This window comes from Podarcis liolepis, assembly GCF_965112155.1.
Source record: "Podarcis liolepis genome assembly, chromosome: Z".
NCBI classification, from domain to species: domain Eukaryota; kingdom Metazoa; phylum Chordata; class Lepidosauria; order Squamata; family Lacertidae; genus Podarcis; species Podarcis liolepis.
The window spans coordinates 34,508,257-34,529,957 of record NC_139570.1 but is presented as its reverse complement, the minus strand read 5'-3'; the positions used below and the strand labels follow the sequence as shown (position 1 = coordinate 34,529,957).

The window sequence follows — 21,701 nt, the reverse complement described above, 5'->3', positions numbered from 1 at the left end:
ACGGCGACCACAACTGCAAGCAAAATAATAATAATGATAAATAAGAGACTACAATTGCCATGATAATATAAATAATAATAAATGACAGACGGCAATTCTCAGCAAATTGATATTAATTAGCAATAGGCTGCAATTGCCAGCAAAATGATAATATACACTTGCCAGCAAAATAATAATAACAGACTACAATTCCCAATACTGTAATAAAAGCAGAATCATAGAATAGATTACAATTGGCAGCAAAATAATAATAAACTACAATTATTATTATTAATAATAACTAGACTACAATTCCCATCATAATCAACATTAATAAAAGACTACAATTCCCAGCAAAATCACCCTCATCAATAAAAAACTACAATCCCCAGCGAGGGGGGTCTTTCTCCTCCGGGCTTTCCATAGCAAGCGAGCAGCAAGGCATGCTGGGAATTGCAGTTCCTTCGCCCCCACCCCTTTCCTCGCGACTGCCCGCGGGGAGTCTCTGCCCGTTCTCGGCGCCTCCCTTTTTACATCTGGAGCGTGGGGGGATCCGGCGGGAATGGGCAGGAGCCGCCGCGGGGGAGGAGGAAGCCAGCCGGGCTGGGCTTTGCACTTTGGGCCTTAGAGAAGCCTCCGCGTCAGCCGAAGACGCTTTTCAGAGCAAGAAATGTGAGCTGTGAAAAAGAGAAAGAAAAAGAAAGAAAGAACCCAAATTAATAAATTCCCCCCTTTTTTTTGGTTTGGTTGGTTCTGCCCTTGGGCGATCAATGAGCCTCCGGGAGGCTGCCGTAACCGCCTGCCTGCCTGCCTTCGCCCACGGAAAAAACTACAAGAGATCCAGCCAGGAGGAAGAAGCTTTGGGAAGAGATGCAAGGAGGGATCGGACTTTTGGATCTCTCCCCCCCCACCCCCCACAGAGCAGCTGCTTTGCATGCAGAAGGTCCCCTAGTTAGTAGCGAGGATTCTGAAGTAGCTGGACCAGTGGTCTGACTTGGTAAAAAGCAGCCCCCTCTGTTCCTGGGAGGTGCTTTGGCTTAGTGGTAGAGCACCTGCTTTGCATGCAGAAGTTCCCAGGTCCAGCCCCCCTCCGGCATTCCAAGCAAGGCAGGCGAAAAACTTCGTGAAACTCTGGAGAGTTACTGCTGGTCAGTGCAACAGGACTGGGCTAAATGGAACAACAGCCTGGCTCCCTGGAAGGTAGGGTATGCAGAAGGTTGCCGATTCAGTCATTGGTATTGGGGCTTCTGTGTGCAAAGCAGATGCTCTACCACTGAGCTGCTGCCCATTCCCTAAAAATAAAGCAAGATTCTAGTCCTCATGGTTCCGAATGTTGAACACAGGAAGCTGCCTTCCCCTGCACCTTGCTCACTACCACATGCACTCATTGGCAATAGCTCTCTAGGGCTTGAAAGTCTTTCCCAGCTCTGCTTGGAGATGCCCTTGGGGATTGAACCTGGGAACCTCTGCATTCAAAGCCAATGGCCTGCTGCTGAGCTGCATCCTTACCCTGATCAAAGAGCAAGGCCTGCTTGTTTTATCCTCCATGCCCCTTCTTCTTTACCTGGAAGAGCCTTAGAGGTGTGCTCAGAGCACCCCCTATTATTATTCCAAAAGCAGGCCCATCCCACGCAGTGTGTGCCCCTGCTGGCATGCAGATGCCCTAGTTGGCTGCTCAGTTTCAGCTCTCTTGCACTGCAGGCTCCAGGGATGAAAGCACTCCAGGAACTAAGAACGAAAGCCAATCCTACGCTGTTTTTAAGCAGATGGCCATCTGTCAGGGGTTCTTTAGCTGTGATGCCTGCTTTGTAGGGGGTTGGACTAGATGCCTCTTGGGGTCCCTTCCCACTCTACAATTCTATGATTATATGAAATACATTTCCTCCCAGGAAATCTGTGTAGCCATGATGCTTTTAAAAGCATATTGCAAGCTGGCTCTTGCTTGGGAATAAGAGGAATCCTGGATCAAGCCAATGGCCCATCTTGTCCAGCATCCTGTTCTCACTGTGGCCAACCAGATGTCTATTATAAGAAGCCTGCAAGCAGGAGCTGCTGGAGCGAGTTGCTTGATTGGAGCTGGCCTTGCAGTGACTTGGCCCACCCTCGTTGACATGTGGCCTTCAGAAAGCTGACAAAAGTCCCCTGTCCCTGAGTTATCAAAACTTTGAAAGATTCATTTTTGCATACCTGAAGCTGGAAGGAAATCATAGGATTGTAGAGTTCGAAGGTACCCCAAGGCCATTGAGTCCAGCCCATGCAATGCAAGATTCACAACTAAAGAATCCTGGATAGATGGCCATCCAACTTAAAACCTCCCAGAAAGGAGTCTCCACCACCTTCTAAGGGAGTCTGTTCCCCCGTTGAACAGCTCTTGACGTTCAGAAAGTTCTTGCTAAAGCTTAGTTGGAATCTCCTTTCCTTGTCATTTGAATCCCTTGGTTTGGTTCCTACTCTCCAGAACAGCAGAAAACGAGCCTGCGCCTTCTTATGAGGGAGTCCGTTCCATCGTCAAACAGCTTATAATTGGGGAGACAGGATGAGATTTTTATTTTGACATCCCTCTCCCAAAGGGCTGCCTGGCGGTACCCAGTCGCTGCCTTTTTCAAAGATGTGGGCTAGAACCTCTGACACAGATCACTGTGTAGAACATAACAAAACGTTGGTAGACTTTGCAAGGGCTTCTAGCAGGAGTTCATGGAGTGGACCAAGGTATGTGTCTGTGTGGGTTACCAGCTGAAAGCAACTGGAGATGTGTGCCTTGGAGGCAAGGGGTTTAGTAGTAATAAGAATAAAAATAAAGTTCCTGTACACACACATTTTTTTGAATGCCCCCAAATTAAAAGAATGGCAGCTCCAATTCTCTCCCCTGTCCCCGCAAAGGATTTCAGCTCATTGCCCAAGTATAGCTGAAATGAAACAACTGATTTTGAAAGGGTGCTTGCCAATTATGTATAGACTTAGGCCCCACAAATGTAGAGTGGGCCCAGAAATCTACATTGGTTCTGTTTGCTTGTTGGGCATTAATTTCCCTTAAGTATTTAGACAAACAAAATTAGAGCTTCATTGCCAGTAGGAAGAGTTGCAGCCTTAATCATTCTAGCATTCCCTCTGCTTCACAATATTCTTTTATTAAATAAGTGACTTCACTTGCTTTATTTATTTATTCCTGATTCCTGGTTTTTCTGATTTCTGATTTTTTGATTTCAAAATTCAAAAAATCATAACATCAAAAACACACATACAAAAGCAAATAAAAAGCAAAAAGCAAACTAAACAAATAAAACAAAAAATTGATTGATTTTTCCTGATTCTTGATTTTTTCAGATTTTTCAGATTTTTTTATTTTTGTGATTTCTGATTTTTGTGATTTCTGATTTTTTTATTTAAAAAATCAAACAATCAAAAAAATCAGAAACACATACAAATAGCAAATAAACAAAAAGCAAACAAAAAAGAAAACTAACAAAAAAAAATCAGCTGCATTTTTTAAAAGATAGGAATAAAATGTTTCCAAGTATATGTGTCATAACATGAGCTAGCCTTTTCTTTTTTATCTAGTTGTTTACAAAATTGAAAGTAGACATTTTGTTGGTCAATTTGTTCAGACGTAATTGTGTCTGAATGTCCAGTCTATGTAATAATATAAGCTGCATAAATCAGTATATTTTCTCCATCCCTTTTATTTCAAGAGTTGTCAGTCTTAAGAGATGAATGCATCATTCATTCTTTCATCTCTTAGCATTGGAAATTTTGACTTTGTACCACCCCAGTGCAACTGGGATGTTTGTGGAGGAAACTTTTGAGACTCAAAAGTTCAGATATATGTTTTTTTAATCAACTAAATAGATTGGGTGTGGGGGGGTTAACTGGGACAAGTACCAAGGGATCTAGTGACAAATATTTTTTAAAAATAAAAATAAAATAAAAAGCATAACATTGAATCTGGAATAGAAACATTTTTAGACCTTGTTTTTGGAGGCAGTAATGTTTGAAAGCACGCCAAAAAGTACAAGTAGATAAATAGGTACTGCTCCAGTGGGAAGGTAAACGGCGTTTCCGTGCGCTGCTCTGGTTTGCCAGAAGCGGCTTCGTCATGCTGGCCACATGACCCGGAAGCTGTACGCCGGCTCCCTCAGCCAGTAAAGCGAGATGAGCGCCAGAGTCATCCACGACTAGACCTAACAGTCAGGGGTCCCTTTACCTTTACCTTTTAATGTTTGTGAATACCAGTTGCTGGCAACCACAGGTGGGCAGAGGGCTGTTGTTCTCAGGTCCTTCTTGTGGGCTTCCCATTTGGGCACCTGGTTGGCCACTGTGAGAACAGGAGGCTGGACTAGATGGGCCTCCTTTGTCCTGACCCAGCAGGGCTCTTCTTAGGTTCTTGTTTTCAAAACAGGCTCTTTCATTAACGGAAAAGCTGTGTTTTCCTTCCTGTGCCCTCAATTTTATAAGGCAGTTAGAGCAACAAAAAGTGAGAGCTGCAACAAAATATTGCAGCGTGGAGTGTTATTCAGGCGTTCAGGTCAGCCAGCCACCCTCTCCCAGGATACTCCATTGCATTGTTGTTACCCCCACCCTTTGTCAGTCAGCATTCTGTGGCCATTGAGCATGGATTATTATTGTTGTTTTTGGTCCCCTTAGTTACACATTATAAAGATAATTTGGTTTCCTCATAGTCTGCTAATAAATATCTCCATTTTATCTTTTCTTGGCTCCATTTCTCTTCCATAGCTATCGGTGCTCAACCCCTGAGTTTGGGCAATTGTGAATGAAGTCAGTTCACACTTTCAGATGTGAACAGATCCGAATTCTGCACCCATTCCTATTTGATCATAGAATAAAATTTTTTGTTGCAGTTGAAATGAACCCTGTAATGTAGCTTATCATATGATTTCCGCCCCTGGTTTCCTGGATTCTGGTCTCGCGTTCTCACAAAAAATGAACAACATATATACACCCACCCACCCTTCTGACAGCCTTTCCTGCTGTGTAATACAGTGTGATGGTTTGCTCCAGGAGTCTCAGCTGGGTGTAGACATGGACGACACCCCAAAAGGAGCACTTCAAATATCTGATTGCTCCTGACAGGAACTCCACCCCCCCCAGCTCTTGCACATGCTCTGAATCCTATTAGAACCCACATCACTTCCATTTTGCTCTGGATTTTCCCAATAATGCGCTGTTGATAAAGAGCCCAGGAATAGAGAACACTAGCAGGTAAGTCAGGAGTGAACTTTTAATCTGTGAACTGCTTTGTATTGGTTATGATTGTTTTATGGGAATATGCAAGTAAACTCCCTAAACTCCTTAAATATACTAAGGGAAGCTGCCTTCCATTGTTCAAGGATGTGTGTGCACTTGTGAAGAGATCCATGACTTGGAGCACAGAAGGCAGATTGAGAGTATGCGGGTAAAAATCATAGGGGAGAAACAGCAGTGACCTGCTGTGTCTGCTAAAGACCACCAAACCAGACTGAAGACTTGGGTGATGCTTTCTGATGCTTTCCTAGAGCAGATTACTAAACATTCAAAAAAGAGAGCTACAGTAGAGATGGGCGACTTCAACTGCCGCGGTATCTGCTGGGACTGTAAGGTCCAACAAATTCCTCCAATCCCTTGCTGAAAATTTCATTTCCCAGAAGGGGATAATCGTATCTCGAACCTGGTCCTCACCAAGGGGAAAGAACTGATTGACTGAACTGGGAAACTTGGGAGGAAGTGATCATGACCTCCTGGGTTTCATGATTACAGAGGCAAGGTAAAACTGAGTAGTCAAACATGCACACTTGACTTTAAGAAGGCTGATTTCAAAAAGCTTAATGAGCTACTGGGTGAGATTCCACAGTCAGAAAAACTTTTTTTTTTTAAAAAAAAAAAGGAGTTCATGATGGTTGCTAGTTTCTTAAGGGGATGGGCTGCTCAAGACATGGGTCAAGCACTTCCACCCAATTTCCCAAATTATACCAACAACACAGAGCTACAATTTAGCATCACTTATTCTCTGTAGCATCTATTCTTGCATGTGTGGCCGTGCCTAGGAACTCCCTCCATATTGATATTATTGTACTGTTGATTTCGACGCCGTCTAAAAACACATTTGTTCAGGCAAGTCCACCCAGATGTGTAATTCTATTGTGCACATTGGTTTTTAAAAATATATTGAATTTATCTGTATTTTCATAATTTTATTGGGTCTACTGTTTTTAAATTCTGCTTTTTGCTGTATTTAAATGAGCATTTTATACCATTTCACGTAGAGATTTCAAACAGTATATAAAGCTATACAAATAAAAGAATTAATTAAATAATTTGTGAGCAATGGAAATAATAAGAACATAAGAGCCCTGCTGGATCAGGAGGCCTGTGGCCCATCTAGTTCAACATCCTGTTTTCAGAGTGGCCAACAAAACTTTTCTCCCTCTCTTAGAACACTAGAACTCATGGACAGTGAATGAAGCTGAGTGTTGGAAGATTCAGGACGGGGGGGGGGGAGGCGGGGAGTCATTTTTCACGCAATGCAAACTGTGCAACCCACTCCCTCAGAGGGCAGTAATAGCCTACAACTTGGACAGTTTTAAAAGAGTATTGGAAAAAATCATGGAGAAAAAGGCTATTTATGGCTACTAGCCATGATGGCTATGCTCTTCCCACAGTGGAGAGAGGCAGTAATGCTTCTGGATAGCAGTTGCTAGAAAAAGCAGGAGTGGAGAGGGCTCTTTTGCTTGGATCCTGCTTGAGGGTAGGCCACTGTGAGAATAGGATGCTGGACTCACGTATAAGCTAAACAAGCTATAGCTTAGGGCCTCCCTCTCTTGCCCCACTCCCCATTTACTACTTCTTAATTGTATTTCAGTTCAACAATTACTTTGATAAAATACGTATTTTGTTATGCTAACTGCCTCTCATCTCAAGACGGGGCTCCACCCATTTACTGACTAGCACATTCTTTGGATGTTAATATTCTGGTTTAACATCCCAGATCATTACTAGGCTTTGTTCTCCTAAGGACCCACAAGCTATCACCAGGCTTGCCTAGCTGTATCTGGGGCTTCAGAATTTGGCACAGTTTAACTTCCCAAACCTTGATTAATTCTGTTTTTATTGAATCCAGAGATTCATGGTATATGGCACCCTACAAACACATAACAGTGGTTTTCAAAGTAACGGGAAAAAATGGAATCAATCTTTTTTTCTTTTTATGGTCCCTGGTTCATGGAACCTTCCAAGCCAGAAGTGGTTTTGTGCCATGTGAAAGATCACTTAAGATGTGAAACTCGGAAGATGTGGAAGATGGAATAAAGTGTTGTTTGAAAGCATCCTAAGAAAACGTCAAAACACATGAAGAGTGGAATGTGCATGTTTTCAACTATTTTCCCCAACAATTATGACCTTAAATCTAAAAGGACTAAAAAACCTATGTAAAATAATTAACTTGAAGATGAAATGGAAATTGTTCAGAGCTCCTCCCCAAAACAAACTTAATTCATGCCCCAGTCACTCCGCAATTATTGGAATTGGTTTCGGGTATCATTCAGAGATTTTCAAACTAATTTGGTGAACTTTGTTAAACTGATCTACAGTTCATTCCAAGCACTGCTGTGTCCTACCTTACAAGGCTGCTGTGTAAGTTCCAAAGGCAATCTAGCAGAATATGATATGAACTATCTGAATAAATGGGAGGCCTGCTGCATGGGATTATGACCGCTTCTGGAAGGGAAATAGCAAACATTTCATTTCTGAGAGCACAGACTCCTGGGCATTTGAGCATCCACAATGCTGGTCAGTATGCTGGCCTCTTGCAGGAGACACGTCCCTGATTTCTGTGGATCCCATGGTGTGAACCAAGTCACTTCCTCTGAAACTACCTTTTTAGAGTTTCCTATAAGCCACCAGCGACTTATCCAGAAGGATAGATTTCTGAATGGGGCTTCAGTGGGGGGTTGTGAGGTGGGGAGGGGAAGAGTGTGTGGAATAAAAGGTGTTGTGATCCTTTTGAATGACACCTTACAATCGTGACCCTTGTGCCACTGGGGACTGAGTGCTGCCTGTGTGAAATACACCTTTGCAAGACTGAAAATCGTGGTGTGTGTGTTTTAAGTATTAATATATATGGGGGGTGTTGACTGGGGAGGACATTGCGGTCATCCGTGGCACTGTCCCCCCTTAGGCTGAAAAAGTCCCCGGCAATAGCTTTTTTTTACTTGCCTGCAGCTGATGAGTGAATGTCCCAGTGACCACTGGAGGTCACTTTTTCAATAATATAGTTCAATCCAACTTTATTTGAGCGAATATCTTTTCATGCCGTAGTATCTCTCATAAGCCGCCAGGCACAGGGAGAGAAAGAGAGGGAGAGAAAGGGGGAGAGGGGGAGAGAAGCAGCAGCAGGAAGATGAACAAATAATAGCAGAGGAAAGGAGGAATGAACTCTTAGCCAAACCAGAATAAATGGCGAAATACGGTATGTTGCGTATGGGAGAGGAAAGATAAAGGTTTGGAAAAATTGTTGCATCAGACCTGACTCATGCAATGTTCTCTGCAAATGTTCCTAAAGGATTGCATCTTATGCTAAATAGGCTATGTTGAAAGTCTCCAGGTGGACCAGGGACCCTGATTGCTGTGTTTCTTGTCATTGCAGGGGTCATACAACCAGGGAGAGCTGCTCTTCCAAAACTGTGTGCCAGGCCAAAGTGATGTTGAAGAATGGCCAATTTTGCCACAAGAAATAAATACACGTATTAAAAATGTTAGTTTTAAATGAGCATGCCTAGTTGTGTCTCTGCATCACTAGCCTCAACCCTGCCATGTTGGAATCCCTTGCAGACGACTGCAGTGCCTGGGGAGAGGCAGTCAAGCTGTGTATCCATTAGCAGTGACCAGATGAGAAATGACTGCTGAGAGGAGTGCAGAGAGAAGAAATGCTATGGTGTATCTGCATATGCACAACCGGACAAATTCATCTGCCCCAGCTGCAACAAAACATGTCTCTCCCATATTGGCCTACAACCACAGTGGGCGCTGCAACCTTCCAACAGCTTGACCTCACCCCCAAAGGCACACTCCTCCATTGTCTCCCGAGACACATAGATGCCAACAGCCGAATTGTGTCTCTGCATGAGTAACAGCTCTGGGTTTATATTCTCCCTCTCAATCCACATCTCTACTGTTGCTGGAGTGTTCAGTTCTGAGAGCGACAGGATTGCTTATTGCCAGAGGAAGCTGCTATGCATCTCTGGATGAGGTGATGTTGCTTATGCGTTTCCCATCTTCCAGTCAGTTTCTGCTGGGGTGGGCAAGTAGTTGCATTGTGGGCCTCTGGTGCCATTGGATCACACAGGCACTCCCAGTGCAAAGATGCAGCATAAATACCCAAGGGAGGCTTCCAAGTTGTGTCTTTGCATGAGTCTCTGCTCTGTGCTTGTCCTCTTCCTAGACAGCTTCTGCCAAGGATGGACAATCTGCCATATATCAGCATCACATATCCTCAGATCTTTCAATCACTCCCAGTTATGGCTGATGGCAGATTCAGAGGAGGCTGCCTGAGGCATCTCTGGTTGAGTGACTGCTTTGGGCTTGCCACCTCCTCACCAGTTCCTATATGGACACTAAACTGGGAGGGGCAGCTAATGCTGCAGAAGACAGAATCAGGATTCAAGATGCCCTTAACAGATTGGAGAACTGGGCCCAAACTAATGGAATGAATTTCAAAAGGGAGAAATGTATAGTTCTACGCTTTGCCAGGAATAACCAGCAGCATAAATATAAGATGGGGGGGCACCTGACTTGCAAGTAGTACATATGAAACGGATCTAGTGGTCTTAGTAGACCACAAGCTTAACATGAGTCAACAGTGTGATACAGCAGTAAAAAAACAAACCAACTAATGGGATTCTAGGCTTCATCAACAGATGTATAGTGTGCATATGAAAGGTTAGTAATAGTAGTGTTCTATTCTGCCTTGGTCAGGCCACACCTGTGGGCATCACACCAGTTCTGGGCACCACAATTTAAGAAACATATTGACAAGTTGCAGCCAAGGTGATAAAGGGTGTGGAAACCAAGCCTTATGAGGAACAGTTGAGGGAGTTGGGTATATTTAGGGTGGGAAAGAGGAGATTGAGAGGAGATATGATATCTATTTTCAAATATCTAAAGGGTTGTCACATGGAAGATGGAACATGCTTGTCTTCTCCTGCTCTGGACAGTGGGACCAATGCCTTCAAGTTACGAGAAAGGAGGTCTTAGCTAAACATCAGGAATAACTTTGTGATGGTAAGAGCCGTTCGACAGTAGAATGGACTCCGTTGGGAGGTGGATTCCTGCATTTCAGGGAATTGGACTAGATGATCCTCAGGGTCCCTTCCAACTCTGCTATTCTACTTTATGATTCTATGATATTGTGCAGAACTGACCAAGGGCTGCATCGTTATGTGTGTGTGCACATTCTGAGTTTCCCTATTCCTGGTCTCAGAGGACCACCAGGAAAGGAGCCTGCTCCTTTAAGGAGAATGAGTAGAACCCCATTCAGGGCATGTTGAACACCTTCTAACTGGGAAGGCCAACCAGCTACCAAGAGTGCCTTCACAATGTCTGGGTTGACTGGTAGTTTATTGTCTACCATCCACTCCATGACCAAGCCCAGGTAGTCATAAAATACTCTCTTTCCAGTGCATCCTGGCTTTGAAAGATGGGCTTGAATTAGCTGTGCTAATTGATCAGTTTGGAACATCCATGAGACACTGTCATAAACCTTTCTACTCATCATAGCATGTCTGCTGCTGCATAATCACCCCCCAAAAACACCTGAAACCCTTTCCCCCATATCTGCTGACACAGTGGTATGAGGAGCAGGAAGCGAGAGGAATGGCTTGGCATTTAGACTCAGAGTGGGGTGATTCATTATCCCAGTTGGGTTTAGAGCCCACTCAACACAGTAAGGAAGGGAACAGCCACACAAAAAAGCTGGACCTTATTAACGTTTCCCAAAATGCCTCCTGTGGTTTCTAGCAAATGGTATTCAGAAGCAGAGTATAGACATCACCCAATCCTCTTTTAAAGCCATTGAGTTTGGTGGTCATTCTGGAGGAGTGAGTTCCATAGTTTAACTCTCTACTGTGTGAAGAACTTTCTTTTCTCCGACCTGCATCTCCAACATTCAGCTTCATTGGGTGTTCATGAGGGAAGGGGTTAAGAGAGAAGGGGGAGGGGTTCTTTGCCCAGTCTCTCCATGCCAGGCTTCATTTCATAAACTTGTAGTGCATCACCTCTTGCACCTCTTTTCTCTAAACTAAAAATCATGGTGGACATGGAGCTTCTGAAAATAGACACAACCCATTGTGCTTTTCACATCATATGAATCACAATGTCCAGGCATGATGGATTAATCTAACCCCATGGCAAGAGGTAGCAAGTTAAGTAGCAGTACAGCATGGAAGAAGGTGGCACTGTGCGTTTAACCACTGAGCCTAGGACTTGCCGATCAGAAGGTCAGTGGTTCAAATTCCTGCGACGGGGTGAGCTCCCGTTGCTCGGTCCCTGCTCCTGCCAACCTAGCAGTTCGAAAGCACATCAAAGTGCAAGTAGATAAATAGGTACCGCTCTGGTGGGAAGGTAAATGGCGTTTCCGTGCGCTGCTCTGGTTTGCCAGAAACAGCTTAGTCATGCTGGCCACATGACCCGGAAGCTGTACGCCGGCTCCCTCAGCCAATAAAGCAAGATGAGCGCCGCAACCCCAGAGTCAGCCACAACTGGACCTAATTGTCAGGGGTCCCTTTACCTTTACCTTACAGCATGGAAGAATAGGCTGTTAGACCCTTTTATCTATCTTGTTTAGTTTGCTTACAGAGCTTTCCCATTTCTATCCCCCTCACAATGAATAGCCTACACTGTTAGTAAGTTTAATAAACTTTACTTACAAAATCCACAGTTCTGACTCAAGGGTTATTCCATGCAGCAGCAAAGAGAACACAGGTATCTTCATCATAACTTTTATGTGAAGAACATCCAGATTTCACATTACAACTGTTTACAGCTAGATTCTTCTCATGCAACAGAAAACTGCTTCCTTTATATTTATGCTCCTCTTATTTTGACTTGGTTGCTTAAATGAAGGGGATTTTGTTGGTTTGGGGGCTTCACAAAATTTATATACGTGTCTCTCTTTGTTACATATGAAACACACCTCTTTTGGATGGAGCCTTGGCTGTCCTCTGAGACTGGGACACATAGTTTCATTCAGTGAGTTTTCCATTCCTGGATTTCTCTCCACACACTCCTCTCTCAAGTGCACATTCACACCAGTTAGCGTTAACCTTGGTTTGTCAACCATGAGAGTGGCCAAAAGTTTCAAATTTTCTTCCTAGTGACCCCAAGGAAATAGCAAACTTTCAGTTAATTATCCAGTTTGAAATCTGAAAGTTCTAGCTTCTCAATAATGGCTAGGAACTCTTATTACTTGATGGTACAGTCCTTCTTGGATTCAAGCTTTAATTTAAATATATATTTCCTCCATGCTCAATGAGAACATTACTTGTAAATCCAAAAGCCTTTTGTAAATTCTCAGTTATCTGAGCAGCTGTATCACATCTGTTAGTGTGAACCGTATGAGTATCTGAAATACTATCCAGAATACTAGACAGTGCTAGATCATTCTGCTGTTGCCATCTTCTCTGGGTTTTGCTTCCAAAATTCCTCTCACTCTCAGTCTGGCTTCCAAACACTTTTTCCACAGAATGAAATTGCTCTGAGTGAAACTAGGCAGTCCAGGAGTTCGTTCAGCTATGGAATTCTGGCTATTCATTTTAAAAATGAAAAAAGGGGGGGAATCCCCCAAAGAACAAAAATGATGGCAGGAAAAAGTGTCAAAAATAAAACGAATAAAGCACCAAAAATCTCGACAAGAAAATAAAGCTCTTTTGCCTAGTTGCTGTCTGGTTGCATTGGAAGGGTTAGAGGAAAGAGTGGGGAGTTACGGTAATCCTCTCAAAATAGAACAAAGCAAGGCATCTTGTGGCTACCAGGAAACAAAAACAAACAAACAAACAAACAAACAAACAAACAAACAAACAAACAAAACTCAGTTCAAAAATTACTTAGAAAGTAAAATAAAAATTTCTGCAAAATATTTTTGCATTCTGGGATCTATTTGTTTCCTGGGCCCATAACCTTCCGGGGCGGGGGGGGGGGAGATCTGTATGACCCTTGTGTGTCTCCTTTGCTTGGCACTCAATCCCTGAATTCAGATGTGTCACTTTGCTTCTCAGGTCCTTCAAATCCCTGCTCAAAACAGCCACATTTGCCACATGTCACCACCAAGTCAATATGGAGATTTCTGAGCTAGAAGGGCCAATGGCCTGACTTAGTATAAGGCTTCTCAGTGCTTTTTTTGGGGGGGAGGGGTACACAGGGGTACGCATACCCCTAAACATTTTGTGCATCTAAGTTTGGCCTCATTGTGGGGCAATATTTCAATATGAGTAGGAAAATGAGAGTACCCCTAATTTTTTTTAAAAAAGAAATAAAGCCACGAGGCGTCTTACTGTGTTACTATTTAATCCATACCTTTCTTCAGACCCAAGAGGACTAGAATCTTGCTATATTTTTAGGGGGGAAGGGCCATACTTTGAGCACACGCTCCCCAAATGCAGAAAGTCCCAGGTTCCAACCCTGGCTCTCATGGGTAAAGCCAAGGCAAAGACTCAAACCACAGAGAGCTGCTGCCAGTCAGTGTTGGTGATATATTGGGCCAGTTGGATCAGTGGTCCAACTCCATATATGGGCAGCCTTCTCTGTTCTGCTTTGGAAGGCACAGGGTGTTGTGTAAGAATCCCGGCCGTTACCCCAGGGTAAAAAGGAAGGAGGCTTGTGGTTTTTTCCTCCAGTTTTGGGTCGCAGTTGTTTCTCGGTCTGCCACATCCATGTGGGACCCAGTTTCTGGGGTGAAGTGGAGGGAAACTTTCTCTTCTGGTGACTAGGGGGCTACTACAGTGCAGGTAGCCTTCCTCACCCCCCCCCCCCCCAGCAAGAAACAAGCTGCCTCAGCACAACCCTCCCCTTCCCCACAGCCACCAAGAGGAAGAGACCTTCCAGATGGTGCAGCTGCATCAAGGCTGACTACAATCAGAGCAATGACGACAGGCAACTATTACTTTGCTCCGGATAGAGAGAGATAGAGAGAGATAGCACATTCAAGTCTTTGACCATTGCTGCAGAAGTTCATGGTCATGCTGCCTCAACCAGAATCCAGTATAAAGATGGGCGGTTCATTTCCGTTTCATCCAATTTCTCGCTTTTCCAGTCTCAAGTTTGGTCTGCCACAGTTCTGCATTGATTTGCATTTTTTACAAAATCTGCACAAAAATCCATTGGCATTGTAGGGCACCTGGACAACTGCAATGCATTCCTCATAGGGCTGCCCTTGGAGTTGACTCTGAAACTTTAATTGGTCCAAGAGGTGCTAGCTAAAAATGTTATTACCCAGCCCTGTGGATTTTACTTTTAGCAGGAGTTGGATATGTTTTTAAATATATTTGTCGTGCATTTTATACTGTTTTATTCTTGTTCTTAACATTCATTTATTGGTAAGTCACTGTGGGTTTTGTTTTTGTTGGAAAACAGCAGCAAATAAATATAGTAAAAATAAGCTAACAATGGACATAACTGAGTTGTAGCCATTCATTTCCATGAGTTTGCTCTGAGCAGGGTTAGCATTGGAGATACTGTATTTTTCGCTCTATAAGACACACATTTTCTCCTCAAAAAATTAAGGGGAAATGTGTGTGCATCTTATGGAGCGAATGCAGGCTCCTTGGCTTCAGCGAAAGGAACCCGAAGCCTCCGGAGCACAGCGGGAACTCCCGCCGCGCTCCGGAGGTTTCGGGTTGCCTTCACTGAAGCCTGGAGAGCGAGAGGGGTCAGTGCGCACCAACCCCTCTCATTCTCCAGGCTTCAAAGATAGCGCCTGAAGCCTCTGGAGCGCAGTGGGAGCTCCCTCTGTGCTCCGGAGGTTTCGGGTTCCTTTCGCTGAAGGGTAGGTGCCCCTTCAGCTAAAGCGCAGTGCCCCTTCAGCTAAGCAGGAGGAGAAATGGAAGGGGCTCTGTTTCTCCTGCAGCTTCGCTGAAGGGGCACTGCGCAGAGAGGGGGATAATTTTTTTTCTTGTTCTCCCCACTCTAAAACAAGTTGTGTTCTATGGTCGGGTGTGTCCTATAGAGCAAAAAATATGGTAACCTATAGGAAGATGCCTTGTACTGATTCAGACCACTGCCCCATCTAGCTCAGTACTGTCTACATGGACTGGCAGTGGCTGTCTAGAGTTTCAGGCAGAAATTTTTCTCAGCCCTATCTGGAGACGTGGTGAAAGAACCAGGGACCTTCTGTGTGCAAGGCAAATATTCTGCAAGTGAGCTGTGGCCCATAAAAACAAAGTAAGATTCTGTCCTCATTTGTTGTTGTTTAGTCGTGTCCAACTCTTTGTGACCCTAGTTCAGAATAAAAGACTGAATTAAACAGAAACACAAGGATCTACCTTGTACTGGTTCAGACCACTGATCCATCTAGCTCTCTGACATTTCAAGCAGGATTTCCCCTCACTTCTATGTGGAGCCATTATTGGGGATTGAACCTGGGACCTTCTGCATGCAAGGCAGATAGTCTACTACTGAGCTACAGCCATTTCCCTAAGATCATTCCCTGTATTTTTACATTTTAGTTTAGGTAGGAAGAAAGCAAGAGAGGGGTGTCTGCTTCCTCTGAAACTGGCCTGTATACATACCCACGTCCCACCCCAGGCCTTGCGAGCAAGCTACTAAAAAGTATTGGCAGGGGGAAAGCTTCTTGTGTGTGGTCAAGGCAGCAGCTGTGACACCCCGCCCCCCCAAGCCCTGGGGGAAGTTTGTCAGGAGGAGCAAATATTTGAAGATCTGTTTTTATCCTCCATGCAGGCTGTTTGGGACATCAGCTGCCTGCCTATGTCCTTCTGGAGCGGCAACACAGCGGCTCCTGGCTGTTTGGTAGAAAACAGCTTGGTTTGGTTGTCATCATAGCAAGGGGAGTGGTGCTGGTGTTCAGCCAAGGGAGGGTTCTGTTCGCTCCTGAATGAGGGATGAGGTTCACTCACAGGAAAGGAAGTATCTCTGGATCACTGGAAACCCATCTCAGCCTTCACCTGTTTTCTAAAGCAGGGTCAGGGATATCTACTTCTGCCTTGAAAATCTTGTTTTTAAATGTTTGTTTATTGTATTTCCATCCCATTTTTATTATCCAAGGAGCTCAAGGTGGTATTAATGGTTCTCCCCCACAGTTAATCATCACAGCAATTGTGTGAGTTAGGTTAGGCTGAGACTGGCCCAAGCTCACACCGTTAGCTTCATGGCCAAGTGGAGGATTTGAACCCTAGTCTCCCATGTCCTAGTCATGCACTCGTACCACTACACCACAAGTTGAGCTGGGTCCCCTTTGTATGCCAAGTGTTTTGGCCTGGCTTGGTGTGGTGTAGTGGTGAGAGCAGCAGGGTAGGACCTGGGAGAGACCCGTTTCAAATCCCTGCTCGGCTATGAAGCTCTCCCTAGGAGGTGACCTTGGGCCAGTCACTGCCTCTCAGCCTAACCTACCTCACAGGGTTGTTCTGGGGATTAAATGAGGATGGGGCGTAAACCTTGTGTATCATCTATAAATGCAATAATTAAATAAATGTGTCCTTGCACTCTGATCATGCCCCTTCCTAGTTTGGATGGAGAGGGCCACATGAGCAAGTGCAAAAATATCGTTTGCTGTGCAAAGGTGAAACTTATATCCATTGGTCTGCCTGCTTTTGCCTCTGGTTTCACCCACTACTATCATGTGGCCCCTGGATTGTGGTTGAGAATGGAATATGGCCCTTGTGCAGCGCTGTCTTTAGCATATGCGCCGCCGGGGTGCAAAGATCCACCCAGCGCCCCCCAATTTAGTGTAGCCCCCAAATTAACTTTTATTATGCTTATGTCAGACACCACACTTACACATAATATTTTGATGTAAGAGTTAATTTTGTGTGCACGGCGCTGTTGTGAATGACAAGCACCATAGTTGAGTTTGACAAGCGCCGCCATTGTGAATGACAAGCGCCGCCGCTGGGACGGTGTGTCTTTGGTAAATGAGCGCACAAAGTCGAAAGTTCTTTAGTGAAACAGTAGGTAAACATTTTGGTAATACCTAGGTATATATGTATTTTGTTTTTCTAGCTTGATCAAAACTATTATTTCATAACAGGTAGATAGTTAAAAGATTAGGCGGCTTCAGCGGTGGGCACCTGGCACCCCCAGAATTCAGTGCTCGGGTGCTGTGCACCCCTTGCACCCCCGGGTAAAGACGGCCCTGCCCTTGGGGCAAGAAAGATTTAGAAAGTGAAGAATGTTAACTTATACACGCTCATAATACAACAATTCCATTCGATCATTAAAATATATGTTTGCATAATTAAAATAGACTATGAAACAACCTCATTAAAATCCCACAGCAATTAAAGCAGGATATTTAGGTGGAGAGATCCAGGGAATACCTGTGTAAAGAGGCGCATCATCAAAAGCCCCATATTTCAGCTAACATGCTCCATGGTTGTTTAGGGCTTTGGGCTAAGGTCTTCCCAATGGGGCATCTCATTGACCACTGGGATAACAGGGTGCTGGACTTGATGGGCCTTTGGTCCAGGCCAACAGGGTTCTCCATATGGAGGTCTACTGTGACAGTAGAACCTCCATACCCAAGGGGAGTCTACCTCTGAATACCAGATGGTGGTAAACAGGGGTGGGAAGTCCCATTTTGCCACCTGAGGCAAAACAGGAAGGTACAGCCTCTCCTCCATCAAAGCCTTGCTTATTGTGGTTGTGCAGCTGTGTTGGCTTCCAGCAAGATCAGTGGGGAGATTTAGCAGATAAAACATAACTTCCAAGAACAGTGTAAGTTAACATATGAAATGGGTTAAGACCATAGAGCTGTATTTGCTGAAAGGCAGACTCAGACCATAGAAATGTAATTGATACAGTAGGCGCTGCCCTGTGAGATTCCACTTCCTGAGGCAGCAGCCTCAGTCCGCCTCATGGGGAGGCTGACCCTGGTGGGAAACACAACTAGAGTGCTGTTGAACTCAGGTCCTGCTTGTGTGCTTACCATAAATGACATCTGGTCGACCACTGTGATAACAGGGTGCTGGACTAGATGGGGTCTGTATTGTCAAAAAACAATTAAAATAAACACCAGATTAAATATCAACATTCCATGTATCTGGATAGGGTTGCCTAAACAAAAATGCTTTTAGCATGCACCAAAGAGAGTACAATGAAGGGGCCTGCCTGGTGTCACTAGGCAGGGAGTTCCAAAGTGCGAGTGCTCTGCCACACTAGAAGATTGACTTCTTACAAATGTGGAATGAGTATTGATATGGCACCTGTGATTGTGACAGTTCCACAGATCAGTCAAGTAGGCGTGCATAGGGGTAGGTGGCATCTCACAGGTAAACTGGTCCCAAGATCTGAAGGGCTTTATATATTTCATAGACAGAAACATACCTTTTAGGCACCTCCCAAAATGTCACAAAGTATTGAGAAGCCTTTTGAGTTTGGCCGGTCTCTTCTTCAGGTTTAATTTTAGTCAAAACACAGTAATGGGCAGTGGTTAGAGTGCTGGACTAGGACTGAGAAGAAGCTGGTTCAACTCACCCCATGAACCTCATATGAACCTCACTGGGCACCTTATTCTCCTCCCCACAAATTATTTGTTGCATTTATTTCCCACATTTTTCTACAAAAAGATCCAGGCTGATATACAGTACATTACTTCTCCCGCTCTTCATGTTATCCTCACAACCACCCTGTGAGGTAGGCTAGGTTGAGAAGCAGTGCTTGGTCCAAGGACACACGAGTGAGCTTCAGGGCTGTGTGGGGATTCAAACCCTGGTCTCTTCCAGGTCCTAGTCTGGTGCTTGCTCATAAGTAGACATTTATGAACCAGGATGTAATCCTGGCTCCATTTTTCTGCTCTGTGTCCCTGGGTGGGGAGAAGAAAGTTCCTTTGTTTGTTTACCTTTACATTTTGTGTGTTGGGAGGGGGGGAGAGCTGTTGAATGGCCAAAATAAAGAAGCCCCCCCCCTTTCCTTACCAGTCTATGAGTCTGTCTTAGGTTTTTATTCGCTGCAACACCTTCTAATTTGTTTTATTTTTATTTTTTGCAAAGGAATCCCTTCGATTGGTGTCTGTTTCTATGGTTACCGGAGCTCTTTGCGCTGTGTGTGTGTGTGTGTGTGTGTGTGTGTGTGTGTGTGTGTGTGTGTGTGTAGGGAGGGGTGGCAAAGTTGAATAGTAGGAGCTGGCATCTTTGAGCAACCAGAAATTCGAGTCCCTCCGGATGGCGCAGGAACTTGACAGCGGAGGGGCCGCGGCTGGCAGGGTGGATTTGAGAGTGACAGGGCATGAGACAAAGGAGAGGGTAAGGAGAAGGGAAGGAGAGAAGGAAGACCCAGTGCGTGCATCGGGTACCAGGGTTGCCCCCAACAGGTTATCTTCTGAAAAAGCTTTTTAAGGAAATCCAGATCACATATGTGTGTTTATATATATGGAGGGAGAGAGAGGGAGAGAGAGAGAGAGAGACCAGCAGATGCAGGATGGGGAGGTGGGTCGGGGCAGGGAGAGTGCTTGCTATATGGAGCACCTGGAAAGAAATATGTAATAAATCAAAGGGAAGAGGATAATTAAAAATAACAATAATAATGAAAAAAATAAAAATCAGAGGGGTGTGTTAAGGATGCATGTCAAGGATAGCTGGGTATGTCAATTTTTGCTCTTTTTTTACAATCTTAAATCCACCCCACATTTGCTCCTGCAAAAATTATATTCATATTTCCTTGACTGATCTCGGATTGCACCTTTTTTGATGCTCCAAAGTAATCTCTAACCAGGGATTACAGATCTGTAACTGCAAGTTACCACTCGGTTATTTGTTTAGCTGTTTGTAAAATGTTCTGACCACCCAGTGAAGTCTTTAAAACTGGAAGAAAATAAACACTGAACACATAAAACATTGCAATTTTATGTATAATTTTATTTTTTTGCAGGAAGCGTCATATGAATTTTCATGCGCCATTCTCCTCATCCACACATTTTTCATGTAATCTTAGAATTATATAGCAGGAAGGGATCCCAAGGGTCATCTAGTCCAACCCCCTACAATGTAGGAATCTCAACTTGACGTTCCCCATCCAATTAGAAACCGTACAGACCCTGCTTTGCTTTATAAATGTGCTAGCAGATTTATTGCTGCAGCACTAATGTATCCAGTGTTCCTGACACTCATAGCAGAGCTGTTGAAACGAATAGGTGTGGCTAACTCAGGTCTGTTAATTTCAATGGGTCTCATCTTAGTGAAACATAGAAAAAAAATTACCCTCCATGCTTTTGCATGGATACAAGGCTTTTCATTGTATTTTCCTAATATGTACATATTTATATGAAATTTTCCTAGATATATGTTGCTTTTTGCAGCGAATGACATGTATTTTTGGGTTGGTGAGCTAAATCAAAACAGGGAAAACTGAATTCTGTGGGGTGCACACTTTTGTGTTTTAATGTTGTATCTTGCTTTGGGACCTTGGAATGAAAGGCAAGTAAATTGTTGCTGTTGTTAATTATTATTATTACAGTTTGTGTATTGGTTTTGGAAGTGCAGCTGAGTTTTGCAGAACGAATTTCTCCCCTCTTCCTATTATATGGATCTTCTCTGGGCATATGTCCAATCCCAATCCTAAATATACTCTCCTGTACCCCAAACCATTATTTATTATTGCATTTATAGCCCACCTTTTCTTCTAAGGAGCTCAAGGTGGTATCCATGGGTTTCCCCTCTCCTCCTTTAATCCCTACAACAACTCTGTGAGGTAGGTTACAGGCTGAGAGGCAACAACTGGCCCAAGTTTTCCCAGTGAGCTTTATGACTGAGTTGGGGGATTTGAACCCTGATCTCCCAGTTCCTGGTCTGACACTCTAACCACTACACCACACAGGCTCTTCATATTTGGTGTGGGTCTACGTATCACAGGGGCCAAGAGAGAAATATCTGCTTTCCTTGCAATAGTTCTACCCATGAGAATTTTACCTTGTGGTGTAGGAATGAATGTTAGTCCTTGGGGGCAGGGGATGTTATTCCAGGATGCACCAGGGGCAGGGAGTCTTTAGAGCAGGGGTTGGCAAGGTTTAACTTGCTAGGGCCAGTTCACTCCAGCGGAGATCCCTCTGTAGGCCGGATTTTCGTGTCTGCGCAGATGTGATTTCTGGCGCCTGCGAGGATGCAATTTTCGGCATTTGCGCATGCGCAGATGCAACTTCCATGCAACAGAAGTGAGTCCCAGCGCTGCGCCAGTTTAACGCCAGTTTAGCACAGCGTGTGAGGACTCGCTGAGTGGGCGGCTTGGTTTGGGGGCAACTCCTGGGCCAGTTAAAAATGACCCCTGTGCTCCCCTTTATCACATACACAGCCCAACAAGACAATGACAATAATCCACCAACAGCATACAAATCAATATGGCTAACCTGATCCAAAACACCCACCCACCCCACTCACACACGAAAACAAAGATCACCACAGCCAATCACAAACAAACAACCACACCCTAGGCCAACCCCAACCTCTCTCACCACCAAAGGAACACAAGTGAAGAGCACAAGCAACGCTGACACCAAACCCTACATACATTAAGCATAA

At 44.3% G+C, this 21,701-nt stretch overlaps 1 long non-coding RNA gene across 2 annotated transcripts; it reads left to right on the top strand.

The window, feature by feature from the left end:
* Positions 1-237: 237 nt before the first annotated feature.
* Positions 238-8,734, top strand: LOC310698373. Of its 2 annotated transcripts, none has more exons than XR_014521469.1 (2): positions 238-651; positions 8,615-8,734. It is a non-coding gene; the product is annotated as an uncharacterized lncRNA (long non-coding RNA). The 2 variants fall into 2 exon arrangements; XR_014521470.1 differs by lacking the exon at positions 238-651 and adding an exon at positions 4,027-5,196.
* The last annotated feature ends 12,967 nt before the right edge of the window (positions 8,735-21,701 follow it).